Source organism: Lepisosteus platostomus, unplaced genomic scaffold (assembly GCF_059453375.1).
Source record: "Lepisosteus platostomus isolate fLepPlt1 unplaced genomic scaffold, fLepPlt1.hap1 Scaffold_59_H1, whole genome shotgun sequence".
NCBI lineage: Eukaryota > Metazoa > Chordata > Actinopteri > Semionotiformes > Lepisosteidae > Lepisosteus > Lepisosteus platostomus.
Window position 1 is genome coordinate 229,118 of NW_028291675.1, and position 22,875 is coordinate 251,992.

General features: G+C 47.4%; 5 non-coding genes across 5 annotated transcripts; 3 read left to right on the forward strand and 2 right to left on the reverse strand.

Annotated features, from left to right (window-relative positions):
- Positions 1-711: 711 nt before the first annotated feature.
- On the reverse strand, positions 712-784 carry trnav-aac (transfer RNA valine (anticodon AAC)). The gene has a single exon. It is a non-coding gene; the product is annotated as a tRNA-Val (tRNA).
- A 1,430-nt stretch (positions 785-2,214) lies between these two features.
- trnak-cuu (transfer RNA lysine (anticodon CUU)) lies at positions 2,215-2,287 on the forward strand. Its single transcript has one exon. It is a non-coding gene; the product is annotated as a tRNA-Lys (tRNA).
- Positions 2,288-6,996: 4,709 nt separating this feature from the next.
- Positions 6,997-7,138, forward strand: LOC148632803 (U4 spliceosomal RNA). Its single transcript, XR_015934171.1, has one exon. It is a non-coding gene; the product is annotated as a U4 spliceosomal RNA (small nuclear RNA).
- An 833-nt stretch (positions 7,139-7,971) lies between these two features.
- trnag-ucc (transfer RNA glycine (anticodon UCC)) lies at positions 7,972-8,043 on the reverse strand. The gene has a single exon. It is a non-coding gene; the product is annotated as a tRNA-Gly (tRNA).
- An 8,164-nt stretch (positions 8,044-16,207) lies between these two features.
- Positions 16,208-16,321, forward strand: LOC148632805 (U5 spliceosomal RNA). Its single transcript, XR_015934217.1, has one exon. It is a non-coding gene; the product is annotated as a U5 spliceosomal RNA (small nuclear RNA).
- The last annotated feature ends 6,554 nt before the right edge of the window (positions 16,322-22,875 follow it).

The following is a 22,875-nucleotide window of genomic DNA, read 5'->3' on the forward strand; positions in this document are numbered from 1 at the left end:
TCCGAATTATGTCACATGAAGAGAGCACAGCCTTTTCCGCCCTGCCACGTGTGTATCGGTAACTCGCCGTGATCGTATAGTGGTCAGTACTTTGCGTTGTGGCCGCAACAACCCCGGTTCGAATCGGGGTCACGGCAGAATAGGGGCGTCTGCTTTTACTACTTGCACGAATGAAGGCAAAAAAAAGCCAATCGATGTGAACGAACGGCGCTTTACAGAGGAGTACTGCCTGACTGGATCGTTGATGAACGACAGAGGCCACTCCGACCTCTTCTCGGGTTTCTTCAATGACTTACTAAGGATCTTCTTCACATTCGCCCATGCAGGGGAAGCCAGTTACACCAAAGCAAACGCAGGAAAGTGCAATTCAAGCAGAGACCAGGAGGGACTTGTTTACACCGAGAGTGGTCGGAGAATGGAACAATGCGCCCAGCCCTGTTGCTGGAGCCGATTCTTGATGAGATCTTGGGCTCACTAAGAAGCCCCCGCTGGATGCTAATCTTTCTGTTGTTCTTGCAGGTCCTGCGCTGCTTTTGAGCCGACAGAGCTCGTCCTGGTCTGTCGGCACAGCCCAATTGCAAATGATCGGCTCCGCGTAGAGAAGGAACGTGCGTTTGGTACAAGAGTGCATGAAGGCACCGGAAATACATTGGGAACAAATGACCGGTCGCTCAATACCTCTGTGAAGTACAGGAGCGTGCAAATCGAGGCTGTTTCCACCCGGTCTCGAACCGGGGACCTTTCGCGTGTTAGGCGAACGTGATAACCACTACACTACGGAAACCTGTAGTATTTGCTGCTGGTGTATCGCTTGCGTTTCGGGCTGAGAAAGGGACGCGTCATTTTAGGCAGGGGGCGCTGGAGAGAGGAACAAAGGGAGCGATGAAACAAAATGCCGAAACCCGGGATTGAGCCAAGGATCTTTAGAACATACTCTCACGAATCGTTAGAATATGTGCGTTTGATCATCAATTGCGTAACAACCACATTCGTTCGACTTGAGCCATCAAGCTCATAGTTTTCAAATCTTGAAAGCTGTCATTGAGCACATCATAGTCTGCAGTACGCCCCGTAACTTGCGTACTTCAACAGAAAGAAGAGCAGACAGCTCCATAAATATGCGAGGCGCAGAGAGTGCAAGGCGAGCCGCACACGTTTCGGTGGCTGAGAGAGGGCAGTTTTTGCTTCTGCATTTCCCAAGTAAGGACGCATGACAACAAGCGATTGCGGTGCTCATTTACGACATAGTGGTGATGAGTTTTCAGTACGTGTTCTTTTGAACGAGCAATGAGGTTGCTGCCTTGGACAGCTGACTGCACGCTCTCATTGTGCCACGTGATGAGTATTCACCAGGCTCGTTCAGTCATTAGTCACATTCCATCATTTGCCATAAGCAGATGCTGCAAGGTGATGTGGATATCAGTTCCCAGTCACGAGGACAAAAAGAGCACACAAGGGCTCAGCCGGGAGTTGAACCCGGGACCTCCCACACCCTAAGTGAGAATCATACCCCTAAACCAATGAGCCACAGCAGCACTTTCTATTTTATCCTGTCAGCGAGCTTGAGGACGGGGGAGAGGCGTCATTCGCTCGTCCAGTCAGACCTTCATCAATAAGTCAAGAAAGCCGCAATTACACGACTGCCTTGCAGACGAAGGGCAGTGAACTGCACCCGGTAAGAGGGGAACAAGCGGCACTAGGCGACACCGAGGCATGAGCCCCAGCGAGGGGGGTTAGCTTGCATGGTACGGCGCTCGCTTTGCATGCGAGAGGTAGCGGGATCGTTTCCCACGTCCTCCAGGTGTGTGCTTAGAGCTTGATGTGCCGGAAGGTGTCCTTTAGCCTGTGGTCACACCTTGCATGGAGAGCGTCATGCAGCTGTCAATCATTTCACAGCCACGCCCCCTCTTCATCTTCTCTCTGCCTTAAGCGTCTCCGCCACTCTCTCTTGACATTTCATGTCAGCATGTCAGAAGTCCGAGTGACGTTTTTAATGGCTGAGTGAGGGCACGATGCTGAAGCAGAGAGGCCACTTCAGCCAGAGAGACTTGTGCTAGGTGAGATCTGAAAAACAGACTCGCAACAGAAACAGACCAAAAAAGTATCGGTGAGATCAAAAGGCAAATGCAACATCCAGCAGAGGGCGTCTGAAGATTAGGGAACGGGCGACTGAAATCCATATGAGGCAAACTTTCCGGCTGTGCACTGCAGCTGGCCTCGTTGGCGTAGTTGGTAGCGCATCAGTCTCTTTATCTGAAGGTCCTGAGTTTGATCCTCACACGGGGCATGGCTGCTTGCTCTTTTCAAACACTTGCGGCAACTGTTCGCTCATAACCACGTCTGGAATGCGTGACCTTTACACGGGGGAGAAGCAACGCCGCATCCCTTTTCTAAAGAACATTCATATTCAGAAATAAGTCAAGAAATTTGCCATTACTTTTGCTGTCAGCCTGCCCATGTTGCCAAAGAAAGATTCACTCGGCGTCAACATGACAGAACAGCGATCACTTGAAAACACTGTTCCACACTCCGTAAGCAAGAACTTCAGTGTTTGCAGTCACCCGATATGCCGATAGTCAAAGGAGCACAAAACACGAAGCGTCAAAAGACAAGATGAGTTGATGGAAAGAGCGTTGAATTGATGAGCACAAAAGTTCAGCTCGTACAATAGGCAACGAAGGTCCCGGCGTCATCATCGCACTTGAAAGGACTGCCTTGCAGACTAAGGGCAGTGGGAGGTTGCTGTTTTGAGATGGAGGCATTGGGATGGTGGGCCGAGATCTATTCTTCTTAAGGAATTCTTAAGTATTGTTGCCTCCGATCAACAGATCCTCAGTTTTCTCAGAGTTGAGTTACAAAAAGTTTTCACACATCCAAGTCTTTCCTTCATTAATGCATTTAACTAAAGTGATAATAGAAGAGTTGTCATTTGGTGGAAACAAAATGTTTATTTGAGTGTCATCAGCATATGAATGAAAGTTCATATTATTTTTTCTTATTATCCTACCTAGCAGCAGCATGTAGAGAGAGAGAGCAATATTGGTCCCGGCACTGATCCATCTGGTACCCCAAATTGAACTGGTGACGTTGATGAAGCAGTACAATTATTAGATATTTGAACATAATGAAAACGATGAGTAAAATGTGAAGTAAACCACTGAAGGACGGTTCCAGATAAGCCAACCTCAAACTCAAGCCTGTGTAACAAAACAGAGAGGTCAACCGTGTCAAAGGCAGCTCTAAGATCTAGAAGCACAAGCACTGTTGCATTCCCCGCATCAGTAGCTAAGAGAATATCATTTACGACTCTCGTTAATGCAGTTTCAGAAACCAGACTGAAATTTCTCAATTATATTATTTGAATCCAGATACGATTGACGTTGGGCAACAACTATTCTCTCAAGACTTTTAGATTGAAATGGGACCTTTGAGACAGGCCTGTAGTTGTTAAGAACTTGTGGATCCAAATTTGACTTCTTAAGGAGCGGTCTAACAACTGCTACCTTAAATTGATCAGGTACAACACCTGACGCAAGCGATGCATTCATCATACTAATTATAGGTCCTGCCAGTCCTTCGAGGGAATCTTTGACTAGCTGAGTGGGGATGGGATCTAGCGAACAGGTGGTTGACTTTGTCTTACGTCTGTGTTCATGAGTCCACCATAAGAAGAAATCTGAACAGGAGTGGTGATCATCCGAGGTCACCACGGAGGAAACCACTGCTCTCCCCAACAAAAAAACCACCACTGCCCCTCTCAAGTTTGCTAAAGACCACATGGATGTTCCACAGCAACTCCTGGAACAATGTTCTGTGGACAGACGTGACAAAAGTTGAACTTGTTGGTAAATGTGCACAGCGTTATGTTTGGAGATAACAAAACACTGCATACCAACTCCAAAACCTCATCCCACCTGGGAAGCATGGCGGAGGCTGTACGGCTTGCAATCATCGAGGGACCGATGAATTCCAAGATGTATCAGGAAATTCTACAGCAGAATGTCAGGGTGTCTGCCTGTGATCTAAAACTCGAAAGACGCTGGGTCATGCAGCATGACAAAAATAAAGGAGTACATCAACAACAGAGTGGCTGAAACAGAAGAAATTCCGTATTTTGGGATGGCCAAGTAAGAGTCCTGACCCCAATCCCATTGAAGTGCTGTGGCATGATCTGAAGCAGGCCGTTCAGCGCAAGACATCCCAAAAATATACATGAACTGAAACAGTTTTGCATAGAGGAATAGGCCAAAATACCTCCTAACCGCTGCTCAGGTCTGACCAGCCGCTACAGAAAGTGGGGGTTGAGGTTTTTGTCAATAAAGGAGGTTCCACTAGCTCCTTAATATAAGGGTTCACGTACTTTTTCCATCAATGACCTTGATTGTTTAAAACATTTGTTAAAACAGCAATGTCAAATGTTGGGCGTGTGTTGTTTGTTAAATCAGACTCTCTTTATTGATTATTATGACTTAGATAAAGATAAGATCACATGTTAGGAGCCATTCATGCAGAAATCCACATCATTCCGAAGGGCTGTTTACAAAAGTTTTTCTTCCAACTGTATGTGAGAGAAAAGCAGAGCCGCTCACTGAGTAAGGTGGGGTTGTAGCTTCGCAAATTGCAAGGACATTTGTACTCTCAAAAGGGGACAGGAGCACCCCAGATGGGACTCGAACCCACAATCCCTGGCTTAGAGTGCCAGTGCCTTAGCCATTAGGCCACTGCGCCACACTGGGTGAGGTTGATCACGCTGATGAAGAGACAGTTTTTTTTTCCTTTGCTTTTTCAAAGGGATCCCCAAAAATAAGGGAAGTTAGGCAGCAGAAGGTTTACTGTGACCTGAGAAGGACCGGCATCCAATCACGGTGGTACACACACACACGCTCTCAATCATCTGAGCTACACGGCTACCAAGATGATCTCAGGTGCGCCGAGCTGGTACGGAACATATTGAACTGATCGACGGCGAATTGTCTCTCAGACAGGCTTTTCACCTCTGAGCTCCCTGACTGACAGTGATCAGCTAGGTAGTGAAACAGTCAGGTGCTTCTAAGCCTTAAACAGCTGCATCTCGGCGCTTCCAAGGAGAGATGATTTGAAAGCCGAACATCGCCCATTGGGAACACCTTACTATCACTAGTTTAAGAGACTCTTAAGGTCTTGCAGAGGTGCCTGTCTAATAGCATGCGCTTTTCAAGCTATAGGTGTTTAGGCTGAGGCAGAATGCCTGTTAACAAAATGTTTTTCTAAAGGGGCCTCGCACTCTTTTCCAAGCAATGGTCACCATCCCCACCGAGTGTCACAATGTAGTCATGTCCTAGGACGTCACCTGTTAGTCTCCATTTGTCTGCCACCAACACTTTAGGTTACGGGGTCACAACCGCACCCCGGAGCGCAGAGGAGCCGTTGGCGTTCTGGTGGCGCAGATTGGGCTGAAGGTGGGGCGCTTGAATCTCGCTGTTGGAGGCCGTCTGAAACTGACCCAAGCCTTTCCCTTGAATTAAATGTAAATAAGATATGAACCCCAGATGCACATGGAATCAATCACGTGTTTCCTTTGAGCCGTTTCAAAGACTGCTCCAGAGTTTACCTTGCACAGATGCGCAAAGATTAATGATGGGGGTGCATGCTTCCAGGCGCCTTACAACTGTAGGGACTGATTAGAGACAATTCGTAGCGTGTGTTCGTTTCCATATACGCCCCGTGTTGCAATGGTAGGATGAAGTCAAATACGGCTTGGACGTGTAACGGCATTCTATCCAACTGCAGGACTTGAGGGTTTTTTTGTGCTTTGTTCTGTTTTCGTTGACATCGCATTCGTAAGAGCGTCAAAAAAAGGTAATTCCAGCATATAACAGCCAGCCTTAAGTCCTCTGAGGCGCATTTGTCTGCTAGCATGCTATTGTGAAAGTTCAAATTTGGACAAACACAATCTGTGGCGTTTAGCGTGACATAGTCTTGCAGGCATCGTGCTGTCTCACTGCAATACTATACCACTGGAGGAAACAGTCCATCTGGCCATGAAACTCATTTGAACGTCTAGCTACAGCAACTAACAATATCATGATTTATTCAGGATGTGTGGAATCAGAACATCCCGGAGACAGCTTCCGAAATCGTGAGCATTCTCTGGTGGTGTCCTGCTGGGATCCTGTGGGCGTGTGTTGGTGGTATAGTGGTGAGCATGCAAAAGCCACTGCATTGGCCAGGAATCGAACCCGAGCCTCTTACTTGGCAGGCAAGAATTCTTCCACTGAACCACCAATGCTCAATACCTGTACCTTCAAAAAAGACGCTTTTTTGGTGCTCTGTTCAAAAAGCGTCGACATCTGTTTCCAGCTGCAAAATGCCATCCGCAGACACTGAAGAATTTATTTATTTAGACACCGCTCAGAATCCCCTGTAAGATTCTCCCTCAGTTCCTTTGAGCAGTGTTTTACCTCTTTCAAAAGGCTTCACTTTCCTAGTCACATTCCAAGGCTCATCGAACCCGGGCTGTTTCCTCCAGCGGTATAGTATTGCAGTGAGACAGCACGATGCCTGCAAGACTATGTCACGCTAAACGCCACAGATTGTGTTTGTCCGTTCGTGTCAGTCGTCCTGCAGCCACGGGAAGTGGGACACAAACATGCTGCAATGCTTTCAAGACGTTAGGATTTGTTTGTGTAACATCCGAGAAGAGTACTTGTGGCTTGAATGTGAACTGTACGTGCCCGCCCCCTTTCCTCTGTAGTGCATGAGTTCCTCCCGGCACGCCCTTCGTCATTGTTCTGTCATCTTGTATTTAAAGGGTTGTATTTCTGCTGCTGAAAATAAGCAACGGTTTTCTCACAACGCCCTTTGTTCCCAACGGAGCCCTTGTCTGTCATGAAATTCTTCAAAACCTCAAGCTAGAAGAAGAAGAAGACGACAAATATGAAGCGTTACCGCAACGACATGCCATGAGACGATCGATAACGATTTCCATAGGATCCCCGCGGTTGCCTGGCAACCGTCAGCTTTGCGCAGTGGCAGTATCGTAGCCTGTGAGGTTTAGCCGAGGCGCGATTATTGCTAGTTGAAAACTTTTCCCAATACCCCGCTTCCGCCGGTTTGCAATACAATCGGCGAAAGCAATTTTTGATAGTCTCGTCAGAGACTGAGCAAGGTGTTTAAAGACAGATTTGGTCATGGTGACATCATGGTAGAAAGAAACGAGCTTGTTACGTCTCAACAGAAACGCTCTTTAGCTCTTTCAGCGTTATGCAGAGAACAGCGTCTGTCGAGATCACTTTTGAGTTAGCGCGAAACGCCGTGTGCTGTCAGTTTGATTTCATATTGCTCGTAGCGGCGCCCGGCTTTTGTCTGTCAAAAGTTAGGTTGCGCTTCTTCATGCTGCATCGTCGGCATGAGTGGAGCTTTTTAAACGTCTGTACTTACTGCGCCCCATAAGAAATGGTTTGTCCCCGTTCAAAAGAGATTGTGCGATGTCCTGCAGCGTTCGCAAAGCAAACCTTTGACAGTTTGAAAAGAGGAATTTATTCTGCTTCCTGTGCGTGCAGTAGTTACAAAGTTGAACGTCTTTACACGATCTGCTGCAGTTTTCAGTGGGCGGGCTTTGTCAGATGGCTTGGAAAAACGCACTGAGACATCATGAGCAGTGTCCTGCATGTTTTCTGTGTATAGCTGTCTTTTAACGCATACAGAATTCATTCGAAATCATTGATTTCTCCAATTAACAAGGGTCCCTTTTTGAACCTGCCAGAAGCATTCTTTCAATGTAACAGATTTACTCCGGGGAAAGGCAGCATGACATTGAGAGTAGCTCAAGCTTTCAGCACCCGTATCGGACTGCGTGTATGCAGACACCGCTCAGAATCCCCTTTAAGATTCTCCTTCAATTCCGTTTTGCAGTGCTTTGGCTCTTTCAAAAGGCTTCACTTTGCTATTCACAATCCAAGGCTCATGACAGCATTTAAAACCAATCGCCACTGCGTTGGCCGGGAATCGAACCCAGGTCAACTGCTTGGAAGGCAGCTATGCTCACCACTATACCACCAACACACACCCGCAAAAGCCCTGCAGGACACCACCAGAGAATGCTCACGATTTCGGAAGCTGTCTCCGGGACGTGCTGATTCCACAAATCCTGAATAAATCATGATATTGTTAGTTGCTGTAGCTAGACGTTCAAATGAGTTTCATGGCCAGATGGACTGTTTCCTCCAGCGGTATAGTATTGCAGTGAGACAGCACGATGCCTGCAAGACTATGTCACGCTAAACGCTACAGATTGTGTTTGTGTTGGACAGTTGGACCCTACAGCTGGACCCTCATAGACAACCTGAATAGCTTATTCAGAAGCAGTGCTGGACCGGGAACGAACCAGCTTCTTCCCAGGCACAAGAGTGACTTGTGAGGACTCGCGGTCCCACTCTGTGCATAGAGACTTTCTACCAGCCAGCCGGACTGCTGGTAGATCCCCTCGGAGCAACGACTGCCCTGCGTGGATGTCTAGACAAGGACCGGAGGTCTGTAATAGCTTTGAGGAGCTGTGTCAGGCAATGATCGGAGAATTTTCGGCTTTTATCGATCCCATAGCTGCCGTGGCCGCTGTGCACCATATTAAGCACGAAAAAGCTGAAGCCCCTCGCGACTATTATCAGAGGCTTAGGCGCACTTATTTTGCAGGGCGGAATGAAGAGGGTTGCGAAGAGAATGTGAATTTCAAAGGTTTATTCATTGCTAATCTGCATCCCTCAGTCAGGAAAATGATTGTGATGCACACTGATGCAAAAGCGATGAAAATGGCTGACATTAGAAGGTTGGCTCAAAAAGCCTGGGGAGCTGAAGTCTCTGCTTCCTCAGAGCGAAAACCTGCTAAAACGGCCGTGTTCGCCACTAAAGCCAGCAGGGTTGACGACTCGCCTCAGCTCGAGGCAGCTGAGGTTCCTGAGCTCGCTAAGCCCCGGCGCAAAATAGGCAGGCAGGACCGCACTAAGCGTCAGAGCCACCGTGAGCGCTACGGGGAAGGCAAGGGCTCAGGCAGAGTCTATCATAAGACTGGACGAAGGGAGTCGACTGCAGCCCGCCTGGCCAGGCTTGAACAAGCCCTGCCTGAGAGATCAGGACAGGGTAAACCTTCCGCACCGAATGCCGGAAGTGTGAATGAGCTTAGGGGGACCACGCCCCTTCTCACTGGAGGAGGCGGGGATCCGTCCCAAGCCCCTCCCTCAGTCTATCTGATTGGGTGGGAGGGTTCCTGCCTGGAAGAAGGCTGTGACTCTGAGTTGGGCGCTGACCCCGCCCCTGAAGTCAAAGAAGAGGCAGGCTTCCAACAATTCTTAGGGAATCTCAGCCAGAAAGGCAAAGCAAGGCGTATTTATATCAAGGTTTCTCTTGAAAACGTCTTAGATAGAGAAGCACTGATTGACACTGGGGCTGAAATTAGTTTGATGTCAGCCGATCTACTCAGCGAGCTCAAACGAGTAGCGAAAGGAAAAGGCATCAGACTTAAGGTAGAACCGTGTAAGATAGATATTTCCAGCTATACCCAGGATCATGCCAGGATCACACACCGAGTGTGGGTGGCACTTAGCTTCGGGCCAATGAACGTGGTGCATCCTGTTTACATCTCTAGGTTTAAAACAGAGCCACTACTCATTGGCCAAGACCTGCTTGACAGGCTGGAGCCTCTGGTGGACTGCCAGCGTGGAAAATTGTGGGCTCAGGTCAAAAACCCTAAGCCTGTTGCACAGCAAAAAGGGGGATTCAGTGGTTATGCTGTGATCACACAGTGCCCACTGAACACTATAGCTGAGTTGGAGGTTCCTCCTGGTTCCTCTGGACGAGAATAAATGTCTCTTCTTGCTTTCCAAAACTACAGGGAAGTCCTGCCCAGGCCAGCACTCCCACGGTCTCCCAACTACAGGAGCAGTGCTCCAAGCAGCTGCTTGACCCGCCAGGTAAAGCACACCCCCTTTTCATCCCTGAAGAAGAGTGGATCTCCCTGTCCGGTAATGAATGGGAGTTCTTTCTGTGCACCCTGGTACCTCAGGGGGTCCAGGAATACCACCCCATGGTGGTGGGAGGGGGTCCAGGTGGCAGAAGTGCAGGTTGATGATGTAATTCTTAGCCTCAGCTCTGAGAAGTCCATAATCAGTGAAGGTCTGTTCGAGGACCTGTCGCCAAGCTGTCAAGTGACCCTGGTGACGCAGTCACAGGTTCTGTGGTGGGCACCCCCATCTCATAGGTCCATTTGGAGCAAAGGAAGCTGTGTAGCTTCCATCTCCATCGGAAAAAGGAAGTTTGCTCACTACTTCCTATTGGAAGTACCTATTGGTTCGACTGGGCGCCCAGCTGGACACAGTAAACAGTGTGCTGTGGACACGGGTGGACCCAGATGCCCACTCTCTAAGCGGTGACCCCGAGAACATTCGGTCAGGTCAGACGATTCCTCAGGCCTGCCAGGTAGTAAACGAATCGGACCTGATCGTTCCTGCGTCAACAGCAGGGTTTCCAGTACGCCTTGTCCTAAAGAAGGGACAGAGAATGGACGCTGAGATGGTTTTCTTCCAACCATCAGCTCAGTTTATCAGACTGAACCTAGCAGTCTGTTGTACCCCCAGACTGGAACGGAATGGCCGAGCCACCTGCCTGTTGGTGCAGAACATAGCAAAACAAGATGTCAAAATCCCTGCTCGCACTGACATGGGACTGGTAATTGACAATGGTTTCTATGATTTCGAACTAGCCATCCCAGTACTGGGGCAGCTCCCTGGTCCCTTGGCCAGGGAGGGGGGAACCGAGCAGGTGTACTACACCTACCCCCGGCGGATGATTGCAATTATGCCAATAGAGGGATTCTGCAACCAGGAGGTGTGCAGGGTGGACCTTAGCGATAAGGATGAGATGGTTGTGTACACAGTACACGCAGGTGTTCCGATGGACCACTCAGCCGAGAGTACGACCCGGGATACCGCCATGCCGTCAAAAGCGGGGTTCCTAGAGCAGGTACAGGAACAGGTTGGCAAGGCAGATGCCCTGGAAACGGAAAGCCAGCGTCAGCAGCTGCGTCAGAATTTCCAGGATTTCCGGGAAGTGTTTGCACGGGACGCCTATGACTGCGGGGTGACGGATTTGAACACAGTGCGCATTCCAACGGCCCCTGGCGCCCGCCCAACCTATGTCAGGCAGTATCGCATTCCCCTCACGGCATACGAGTCCATAAAGCAGACGTTGGATGCTCTACTAGAGCGTCAGATCATAAGGGAGTGTAACTCCACTTATAACTCCCCACTGTGGCCGGTGCTGAAACCCAATGGTAAATGGCGTCTGACCATTGACTACCGGCAGCTGAATAAACAGGTTCCTTTGTCACGATGGCCAATGATCTACCTAGATCAGGAGTTATCCAAGGTGACAACAGCGAAATATTTCACCACAGTGGATGTGGCCAATGGGTTCTGGACCCTTAAGGTAGAACCAACAGACCAGTACAAACTGGCCTTTTCCTTTGGAAACAGGCAGTTCACCTGGAATCGATGCCCCTTTGGGTATTCCAACTCCCCAGCGGAGTTCAACATATTTCTGCACAAAGCCATGAGTGATGCAGCCGCCAGGGGCAACCTGGTCTATGTGGACGATATTCTGATGAGGAGTCAGACCTGGGAAGAACACATGGCCGAGATCAGGCATGTGTTGACCCAGCTCTCCTGTGCAGGGGCCAAACTGTCCCTGGCTAAGGGACAGTGGTGTAGGACCCAAGTGGAGTACGTGGGACTGTTGGTTGGAGCCCAAGGCATACAGCCACAGTCCAGCAGAGTCCAAGCTATCCAGAATATGAAGTCGCCCACTAACCTGTCTGAACTGCGCAGCTTTCTGGGAGTATGTAATTATTCCCAGCAGTTCATTGAGGATTACGCTGAAATAGCAAGGCCCCTCCACAAGCTGTTGCAGAAAGACGTGCCCTTTGAGTGGGGGCCTTCCCCAGAACAGGCTGTGATGGAGCTGAAGCGCAGACTCGGTAGTGCGCCGAGCTTGGCCTACCCTGACAAAAATAAGGTCTTCTACCTTGAAGCAGGGTTCTCAGAGCACTGCCTTGGGGCTGCTCTGAGTCAGGAATATAACCAAGAGTGAAGGGTGGTGGCATATGCCAGTCGAGCCCTGAGCCCAGTGGAGCAAAAGTTCTTGGACTGCGAGAAGGCCCTGTTGTCTACGGTCTGGTCGGTAGAACACTTCCGTAGTTATGTTGGGGGACAAAAGATCATCATCGAAACCTGCCACCAACCTGTGACATTCCTGCATAGCCAGAGACTGAAAGCGGGCAGGGTGTCAAATAGCAGGATTGTGGCATGAATGATGGCCCTACAAGGCTATGAGATAGAGGTACGTTATGCACAGAGCAAGAAAATGTACCTGGGACAGGGCCTGGCTTTGGGCCAAGTGTGTCACGGCTGTGACACTGACATGGAAGCTCCAGAAACAATTCCCGCTGCTGAGCTACCGAACAATCATCGGTACTACGATGAGAACGTGGGCCAGGGCTTACCCATGGCCTATGTTGACGGTTGCTCTTTTCGCCACGAACAGCAGGTGCTAGCAGGGGTAGGAGTAGTCTGGCAAGACAATACTCCCTGTGGGCCGACCCGCTATAAGCTAGGACCAAAGACTAGTCAGTATGCGGAAGTAGCTGGGGTGCTGATCACCCTCCAGCAGGCCCTGACACATGGCCTTAAACAGTTTGTCATCTGTAGTGACTCGAACTACGCCCGACATAGCTTCGTGTCTCACGTTCCGTATTGGAAGGGTAACGGCATGAAAAATGCCCGGGGCAAGGAAGTAAAGAACAAAGAGTTGTTCCTGGCCAGTGACAAGCTCACGACCGAGGCTGGAATGATGGTTTACTGGAGGAAGGTGAAGGGACACTCCCAGGTGAAGGGACCCGACAAAGACGGGAATGATGAGGCCGACCGGTTGGCCAAATCTGGCGCCTTAGAGGGTGAACCCTGGCAGTTCCAGCAGGAATGGCTACCCCCAGAATTCGTGGCTGAGGTCAAGGCGGTTACCCGAAGCAGGGCTAGACAGGATGTCGGAGCTGACCCTCAATCTGTAGTGCTTGGGTCACAGGGTTTTAACACCGATCTTGCGGAAATGCAGAAACAGGACCCAGCAATTGGGCAAATGTATCAGCATATCGCTGACCCAGTGCGTCAACCTCTTTCGGAGCAGGTGCTGAGCCAGTCTCTGGAGCTGAAGGAGCTGGCAGAGGTGAAAGACAACCTAAAAATTATAAAGGGGTTGTTGGTTTGTGTACCAGTTGCACAAGGTGTCCCAAAGTGGGTAGTTCCCCACTGTCATCGGGGGGTCATGATCCAACACGCTCATGACGAACCCTGTGGGGGTCACCGGGGAATCAAGGCTACATACGACACTATCCAGCAGGTGGCATTCTGGCCTCACATGGGCCAAGACATCGCCGCGTATGTAAAGGGGTGTCTGACGTGTAGCCAGTTCCAACCATCACGGCCCTTGCACCGTGCACCACTCCAGAAAAAGGGCATGACATTCACCTGGTCCAATCTTCAAATGGATTGGGTGGGGCCACTGGTGAGGTCATCCAGAGGGAACAAATATTTCCTCACTGTTACGTGTGCATTCACAAAATGGATTGAGTGCCTCTCAGCACCCAACGACACGGCAGAGACAACTGCAGTGCTGTTGGTGAACCATGTGTTCAGTCGATGGGGATTCCCCCTGACCGTGGTCTCAGATCGGGGAACCCATTTCACAGCTACAGTAATGGCAACCCTGTGGAATATGCTTGGGGTCAAGACCCAGTTGCATATCTCCTACCACCCTCAATCCTCGGGCCAGGCAGAAAGGGCAAACCGAACGGTGGTTAGTATGCTCAAAAAGTTTGTCTCCAACAGCAGTAGGGACTGAGACATTAAGCTGCCCCTGGTTCTGATGGCCATCCGAGGTAAGCCCCATTGCTCTACGGGGGTCCCACCTTTTGAGATGATGACAGGTCGGAAGATGACTCTTCCCCTACACTGTCTTTATGGGGTGGAGGACCTGAGCACGACGGGGGCTGCTACGGCCCATCAGTATGTGTCAGACCTGCGAGCACATCTGCAGGCAACCTTTGCTTTTGCCCAGAACAATCTGGGAAGGAGTGCAGAGGGTAGGAAAGCATACTATGACCGAAAGGCAGTTAACCAGGAACTCCAAGTAGGAGACAAGGTCCTGTACTTCCAATTTGCCAAACCCACAGGGGTGGCCCGGAAGTTCTTACCCAGTTGGACAGGACCCCACGAGATTGTCGATAAGGTAGGTATCACCGGTAGCTTATCGAATTCAGATTGAGAAGGGAAGGCAATCTCTGGTCTACAAGTGGGTGCATCGCAACCACCTCCGGTTGTATCGCCCACCTCAAATGGCGCCGGAGAACACAGAATAGGGTTAAACGTCCAAACCCGATCAAAGAGGGGGGTGCCCCTTTGTAGCTGCAGGTAGTTAGGTACTGTACTGTAGGTCCTGCTAGGAAAATATATTCAAAATTATAGTGGAACTGTACCATGTGCCTCATCTATGTTCCAGAATGGGAATCCTAAAACTGCCAGGGCTGGTCCTGACAGTACTGTGGATCGCCTCGACACAGCCCCTTGAAGTTGTGGAACCTGGTCCTCCTACCGGCATAGTCCTGCAGGAAACCATAGTCCTCTCCATGGAAATCTTTATGGTACAATCTTTTTTTTTTCTTATAAAATATACTTTATTCCGAAAAAAAACACATCTCAAAGGGAAACGTCTCACACGATAACACTCCACAAAATTAAAACATCGGCGGAACGGCGGTGATTGTCCGTTATCAATCCTTGCAAGGGTGGGCGGATTTGCGCTATTATGAGAGTCCCTCCAAACCCTACCGCTTGCTGTAAACCATTAATCCCTGTACAGGGTCCATAGGCCTTTCCAGTGCTCCTTTGCCGTGGGGAAACCCCATTTAGCAACGTCGCGCTTCATCCTCCTCCTGAGGTCCGCCAGGATCCTCTCTTCCAGCTCCCTCGCTCCCCACTTGTTGTTGTGCCGGATGAGATTGTTTCTCGCGTCCCACAGGCCTTTCTTTGTGAGGGACAGCAGCAGCCACATCAGGAACTGCGTCCCCCTGTCCAGTCCGGTAGGTGCCAGCCCCAGCAGAATGTACTGGTAGCTGAGCACCGCATTCGTTTCCAGGAGTTGCATTATGTTGTCCATTCTGCCCCACACCGCCTTGGCGAAGGGGCAGCTCCTTCACTTTATTAAGATACTGAAGAAAGATGTGGAGACGGGGGTTTGAATTTAATCCTTTCTGTAGGGGGTTTAGACTTTCAAGTCACAAACTGGGGTTTATGGCAGGAAAGGGGGGTTAACTGATAAGGATTGCAGATGCAAGCTAGGAACCCCCCTGGGTGTAATGTTAAACTGACCATTTGTCCAGAACATCGTAAACTGGCCAAATACCATGAACCCCCCTCTTTACCATCAGACCGAGTGACGTCAGAAACGGAGAAGAAAACACTATATAACCCAAAAGTTTGTAACAGTACGGGGATCAATACTTCGGTTTTGTTGTTTCTTGCGGGAAACAAGACTTTGGCTTTATTGTTCCTTGCATGCAATAAACTCATCTGTTTTACTTCATCTCGGGATCAAGAACCTTATTTCTTCTGTTACAACAAATTTGGCGTAGTCGGCGGATGCTCCAGAAGGCGCAGAACTTCCCATCGGCAGGAGAGATGGTCAGCGCGCACATAACTAAGAGGTAAGGACTCCTCTTTTATTTAAAAGTCCCGACTCTCTCTGACCGATTGGGAAATCTCTGCTCCCTGCGAGAATCGCCCGAGATGACGGAGTAAACGTGAGTTTCTGAATTCCTCTGGCCCGGGGAAGACACCGGTGTATGTAATGGGTTGTTTGCTGTAAGCCCAGAATTTGGTCTGGCAGGGGTTCCGCGGTATTGTGTACAGGCGTTCGAAGCTGGTTTATGCCTTAATTGCGCGTGGAGTTTTTGAACGGGTTTTGGACCCTTACCGTGAAGTTCAGGACTGGTGTGGGCCTTAATTGCGCCCGGAGTTCTGAAGGTCAGAACTGGTTTGGGCCTTAATTGCGCCCGGAGTTCTGAGGCTCAGGATCGGTGTGGGCCTTAATTGCCAGATTAAGGCCTTAAATGGCCTTAATCAGCCATGCACTCTGGTTTCTTTTCATCTCGTACAAATCTTTCGCCTTTTACTAAAGATTTCCGTGGAGAGGAGCATGAATGAGTTCCATGCAATTTTTGTGCTTCCCTGCCTTCGGGTGGGTCGCAGCTGGGTTGGTCAAAGAGAGAAAACAAGCACGTTCGCAATCGCTCTTGTAATGGTGATTGTGGTCGTCTGCTCCGCGAGTCCTCGGTCTCCGGCCGTCTGATTGGCGTGCTTTTCTTTGGGGGGCGGGAAGTGTCCGGCCGCAGGGGATCTTGGGACCTTGCCTGCATAGCGGCTTCCCAGAGTGCGTCGTTTCCGGCACAGTGTGGCCGGGTGTTTTCCGAGTTATCGCACGGATTGGGCACGCTCGCAAGCCGTGAGCCGCAGGCGATGAGCCCGGAGCTGAACGGGCCCCACTGGCTCGTTTGTAAGGCCAGGTGTATTGCCAACCACGACCGGCAGGGCAGAGGCCTTGAAGGCGGCCTGGGCTTGCGTGATCGGATCAACTAAATGCTGTGGTGTTACTTTTTGTCAATGAAAAAATAAACTCTTTTCGTTTACAAAGACGGTTACAAAGAATGTGGACCAGGGTAATACTTTGAGCTTACAGCTTGTCCAAGGTCATTCATTATTAATACTCTTAGTAATATCTTCAGTAAAGACTTTGATGCATAAAATATTCCTGCATATTTAAAATATTTATGATAAAGGTGGTAGGTTGTGTACTTTTGTCCAACAGAACAATCTTGCTTTTATAAAATATACCGCCTTTTTAATGTTTAATGATTAACATGCTGTAATACACTGTTTAAATTTAAAAGTCTAAAGAGTATACACCTTAAATTCTTAATTGAATAAAGATTGTCCCTCAGCAGTGATCAGGATTCAAAACTGACGTTTTCTGGTGACAGCTCAAATGCTGTACAGGAGAGGTTAACCTTTATTAGCTCCACCTGGCGATTTTACAAGGTGATTCCGGATACTATTAACATAATCTAATTTGCGTCCGGTATGATGCGGTATACTGCGACACTCCCACCGTGTTATACCGCAGCATACCCCGCTTGTTTTGAATGGCTGCATATGTATATAGACTCTATATATACATTTGGTGCATGCCACAATTTTGGATGGTGGTGGAGGAATAGGGATTTTCTCAACACGGCAGGGACTCCAGTTAAGAATGCTGGGTTTATCTCTGAACTATTAGAAGCTTTGCAGCTACTGACTGAAGTAGCTGTGGTAATGTGTAAATCACATAATAAAGAAATGTTTCCAGTAACTCGAGGGAACAACTTTGCAGATGCAACTGTCAGGTGAGCAATACTTGTAGAACAGTAGTCTGAGACCTCTGTGAAGCAGAGAAATGGACATGGTTAGAAAAGATTATGGGGCTGCAGGATGATGGGGTGTGGAGCTGACAGCACACCAGACGCCCTGCATGCCCTCACAGCCTAATGCCCTTTATAGCCCGACAAATGCACTCTGTTGGACACCCAGGTGGGAGTCAAATGGTGTGCCGGTTACCCAAAACTGGGTGAGAACTGGGTTTGAAGCAGTAACCACTTATGTGGTATCTAATGTGGATGTAATGTTTATCAAAGGAACTCAACTACAGTTCAGGTGCGGGTGCAACAGCTCAAAAGGCCTGCTCCTGAGGAACCTTTCAAACCTGGGAAATTGAAAATTGTAAAGGGAAACCTGGGCTCTTATAATCTGTTTTCCCGGTGGGTTGCTGCCACTGCCTCTGTGTCTACCAAACACTTGATAACAGAGATAAGCCCTCGGTGGGCACTGCCCTGCCCCTTGTATTATGATCAAGGAACACACTTCACAGGGAAGGTGTGTCAGGCTGTGGCTGCATTGTTCGGAGTGAGATGGACTGAGATCACCCTCAGTCTGCTGGAACAGTGGAATGAAGGAACAGATCTCTGAAAGATCGGCTAGACATCAGACTGAAGGAACACCATGGGATGCGGGCTGGATCAAACAGAACTGTGTAACAGCCTGTTTGATATCATCACGGGCCAATCAATGAAACTTCCTGGGGGGACGAATTTAGCTGGACGAATGGATTGTTGAATTTGCTAATTCTCTATTGTAGTATTGTAGGTTGCTAGGACTTAGCAAAGCACTATGATGAAGAAAAATATATATCATAATTATAATCCAGACGATTGGGGCATTGGTGCATGGCTACAGTCTGTGCTAGGAACATTGAGAGGGTCTCTGGTTCAATACATATTTGTGGGTCTGGTATTATTCGTTATGATCATATCGTTAATATCCTGTTTGAAAAACATGTGGACTAAAGCTGCTGCTTCTGTGCTAATTGTACGCCCTGAAGGGATCATGAAGGTCAAAAAATGATTTCATGGGAAAGGTTCTCTTATCTAGTGGCAGAACCTGATGGGTAGAACAATATAGCTTTAAGGGGGGTTACCCTTGGGAGTGATTCCCCTAGATGCAAATGATTATTGTGGTTTGTTTGTTCATAATAAGATGTTTTGCAGGAACGGAACAAAGAGAAATTTTACAACTTCAGCTAGAATTGTTCTGCAAAACGTCACAGCTGAGGCAGGGGAACAATGTGTAGATTTTTCTAAGAGTTATTACCCAGTTGTTGACCAATCTGTTGACCAATGTTGACCAAAAAAGCCTAAGATTATGCTGGGCTCCAGCCCACAGGGATTTACCTGTGCTGTAAGAACTAATGAGTGAATAAGGAGACTGGATTCTGGTGAAAGACTTCAGGAAAAAGAAATGGTGTTCACTCAGGTGGAGGGGGCTGTACCAGGTGCTGCTGACCACTGCCACTGCTGTGAAGGTCACAGAAATGGTGCCCTGGATTCATGCTTCCCACTGTAAAAAGGTCACAAACGAACTGAGCAAAGCGCAGGAGTGATGTCTCCACAAGGACAGATGGGGATAACCTGCTTGGGACTGATGTGCACAGCCCTTTTCCTTTTTATGTAGAAGCCTGTCACCACCCCAAAAGAGGAAGAATCTAAACACGAAGCCTCTTTGTATACAAACTGGCTGAATGAAACTGATAATGAGGGGGATATGAGTAATTTGTGGTATAAATTTATAAATCATACTGTAAAGTTAAAGAAATGTAATGCATCTTGTTATATATGTGCTTTAATGCCTCATTCTACAGCCTCACCCATGCGACTTTTTATGAAATGTACTCTTTTATTAATATCACGTTAGAAGGCTTAGACGCTATCAAACAAGAATTAAGGGGAGTTAGATTAATGGCACTTCAGAACAGGTTCGTGCTGGACCTTCAAAATGCAGCATCTGGAGGAGTCTATGCTTTAGTAGGAGACTCCTGTTGTACATATATTCCAGCTAATGACTATGATTACGGAAATCTTACGCTCGCTATTCAGCATTTGAAAGAACTAAAAGACAAGGTGAATAAAGAGAGAGGCATAAAAGATACACCGGCTTTTCTCTCCTGGTTAGAATCACTGTTTGGGCCAGGGGGAATGTTTTTCTTTTAAGTTACTAACACCGATTATAGGGGCTGTGATACTTGTCTTCCTGTTTTTATGTTGCTGTATGACATGTATTATTCCAATGCTTCGAAATATGGAAATATGGTACCTAGGGGGATAAACTGTTCATCCTTCCAGTCTGGAGAATTGGCAGCTGTCTGACGTCAGTAAGTGATCCTTAAAAAATTAATAGTTCCATGACAGTGTGCATCACCAGAAAATCAATTTCAATGCATTAAAACTCTTGTTATCCTTCTGATCATTGAAGTGTCATTGCCCCAGCACTGTATACTCTTACTTTTGACGCCTGTCTGAAGTTGGATCCATTTCTAAGAATGGTGACTCACATATCCTCATGCTCAACTTTGGCTCAACCACACAAACTATGAAGTTAATCATCTGCTTTTGCTCCAAGATTTATGTTACTAGGCTCTCTCCTGGGGATCCTCGTGTTCAAACATTGCCCTTATTGTGGATGATCCATGACAGAATTCAGGGAATTCAGAATTCTGATACCTCAGCTCAGATTCTGACTGGGCAGACTGTCATTGCCTGGTGTGAATGTGTGCATATCTGTTTTTGTGCATGTTCTGTGGCCTGTTGTACAGTACATCACAAATGAAAGGGAAATGGAAAACTAAAATAAGACTCAAGTGTTTTATCTTTCATTAACAGTGTTTCATTAGTATCTGTGCTAGATCCTGTCATCCACTGCTTACCACGACAGGCTCTAGCACAGGATAGCAGCTAATACATTTAACAATCTCACTGCACAATGTTGTATATTCAAGGGCTGATCTTCTGTACTTTTTCTTTCACTTTTCATTTCCTAGAAACTCAGTCCTGCCAGGAATAATCTGAGAACAAAATCAATCTGAGTGAAAATCTAAGCAGAGGAAGATTGTTTTACAGAGTCAACAAGGTCTAATTCAAGGTCAAAAAATGATTTCATGGGAAAGGTTCTCTTATCTAGTGGCAGAACCTGATGGGTAGAACAATATAGCTTTAAGGGGGGTTACCCTTGGGAGTGATTCCCCTAGATGCAAATGATTATTGTGGTTTGTTTGTTCATAATAAGATGTTTTGCAGGAACGGAACAAAGAGAAATTTTACAACTTCAGCTAGAATTGTTCTGCAAAACGTCACAGCTGAGGCAGGGGAACAATGTGTAGATTTTTCTAAGAGTTATTACCCAGTTGTTGACCAATCTGTTGACCAATGTTGACCAAAAAAGCCTAAGATTATGCTGGGCTCCAGCCCACAGGGATTTACCTGTGCTGTAAGAACTAATGAGTGAATAAGGAGACTGGATTCTGGTGAAAGACTTCAGGAAAAAGAAATGGTGTTCACTCAGGTGGAGGGGGCTGTACCAGGTGCTGCTGACCACTGCCACTGCTGTGAAGGTCACAGAAATGGTGCCCTGGATTCATGCTTCCCACTGTAAAAAGGTCACAAACGAACTGAGCAAAGTGCAGGAGTGATGTCTCCACAAGGACAGATGGGGATAACCTGCTTGGGACTGATGTGCACAGCCCTTTTCCTTTTTATGTAGAAGCCTGTCACCACCCCAAAAGAGGAAGAATCTAAACACGAAGCCTCTTTGTATACAAACTGGCTGAATGAAACTGATAATGAGGGGGATATGAGTAATTTGTGGTATAAATTTATAAATCATACTGTAAAGTTAAAGAAATGTAATGCATCTTGTTATATATGTGCTTTAATGCCTCATTCTACAGCCTCACCCATGCGACTTTTTATGAAATGTACTCTTTTATTAATATCACGTTAGAAGGCTTAGACGCTATCAAACAAGAATTAAGGGGAGTTAGATTAATGGCACTTCAGAACAGGTTCGTGCTGGACCTTCAAAATGCAGCATCTGGAGGAGTCTATGCTTTAGTAGGAGACTCCTGTTGTACATATATTCCAGCTAATGACTATGATTACGGAAATCTTACGCTCGCTATTCAGCATTTGAAAGAACTAAAAGACAAGGTGAATAAAGAGAGAGGCATAAAAGATACACCGGCTTTTCTCTCCTGGTTAGAATCACTGTTTGGGCCAGGGGGAATGTTTTTCTTTTAAGTTACTAACACCGATTATAGGGGCTGTGATACTTGTCTTCCTGTTTTTATGTTGCTGTATGACATGTATTATTCCAATGCTTCGAAATATGGAAATATGGTACCTAGGGGGATAAACTGTTCATCCTTCCAGTCTGGAGAATTGGCAGCTGTCTGACGTCAGTAAGTGATCCTTAAAAAATTAATAGTTCCATGACAGTGTGCATCACCAGAAAATCAATTTCAATGCATTAAAACTCTTGTTATCCTTCTGATCATTGAAGTGTCATTGCCCCAGCACTGTATACTCTTACTTTTGACGCCTGTCTGAAGTTGGATCCATTTCTAAGAATGGTGACTCACATATCCTCATGCTCAACTTTGGCTCAACCACACAAACTATGAAGTTAATCATCTGCTTTTGCTCCAAGATTTATGTTACTAGGCTCTCTCCTGGGGATCCTCGTGTTCAAACATTGCCCTTATTGTGGATGATCCATGACAGAATTCAGGGAATTCAGAATTCTGATACCTCAGCTCAGATTCTGACTGGGCAGACTGTCATTGCCTGGTGTGAATGTGTGCATATCTGTTTTTGTGCATGTTCTGTGGCCTGTTGTACAGTACATCACAAATGAAAGGGAAATGGAAAACTAAAATAAGACTCAAGTGTTTTATCTTTCATTAACAGTGTTTCATTAGTATCTGTGCTAGATCCTGTCATCCACTGCTTACCACGACAGGCTCTAGCACAGGATAGCAGCTAATACATTTAACAATCTCACTGCACAATGTTGTATATTCAAGGGCTGATCTTCTGTACTTTTTCTTTCACTTTTCATTTCCTAGAAACTCAGTCCTGCCAGGAATAATCTGAGAACAAAATCAATCTGAGTGAAAATCTAAGCAGAGGAAGATTGTTTTACAGAGTCAACAAGGTCTAATTCAAGGTCATCAGCACTAACAACATTCTCTCTGGAGACAGGCGATAAGAAAATTGAAAGTGTGTATTGTTACACAACAGCAGAGACTATGAGTTATGCTATCATGAGAGTGGTGATGGATTTTTTTCATTGCTTAGTTTTACAGGTTCTGTAC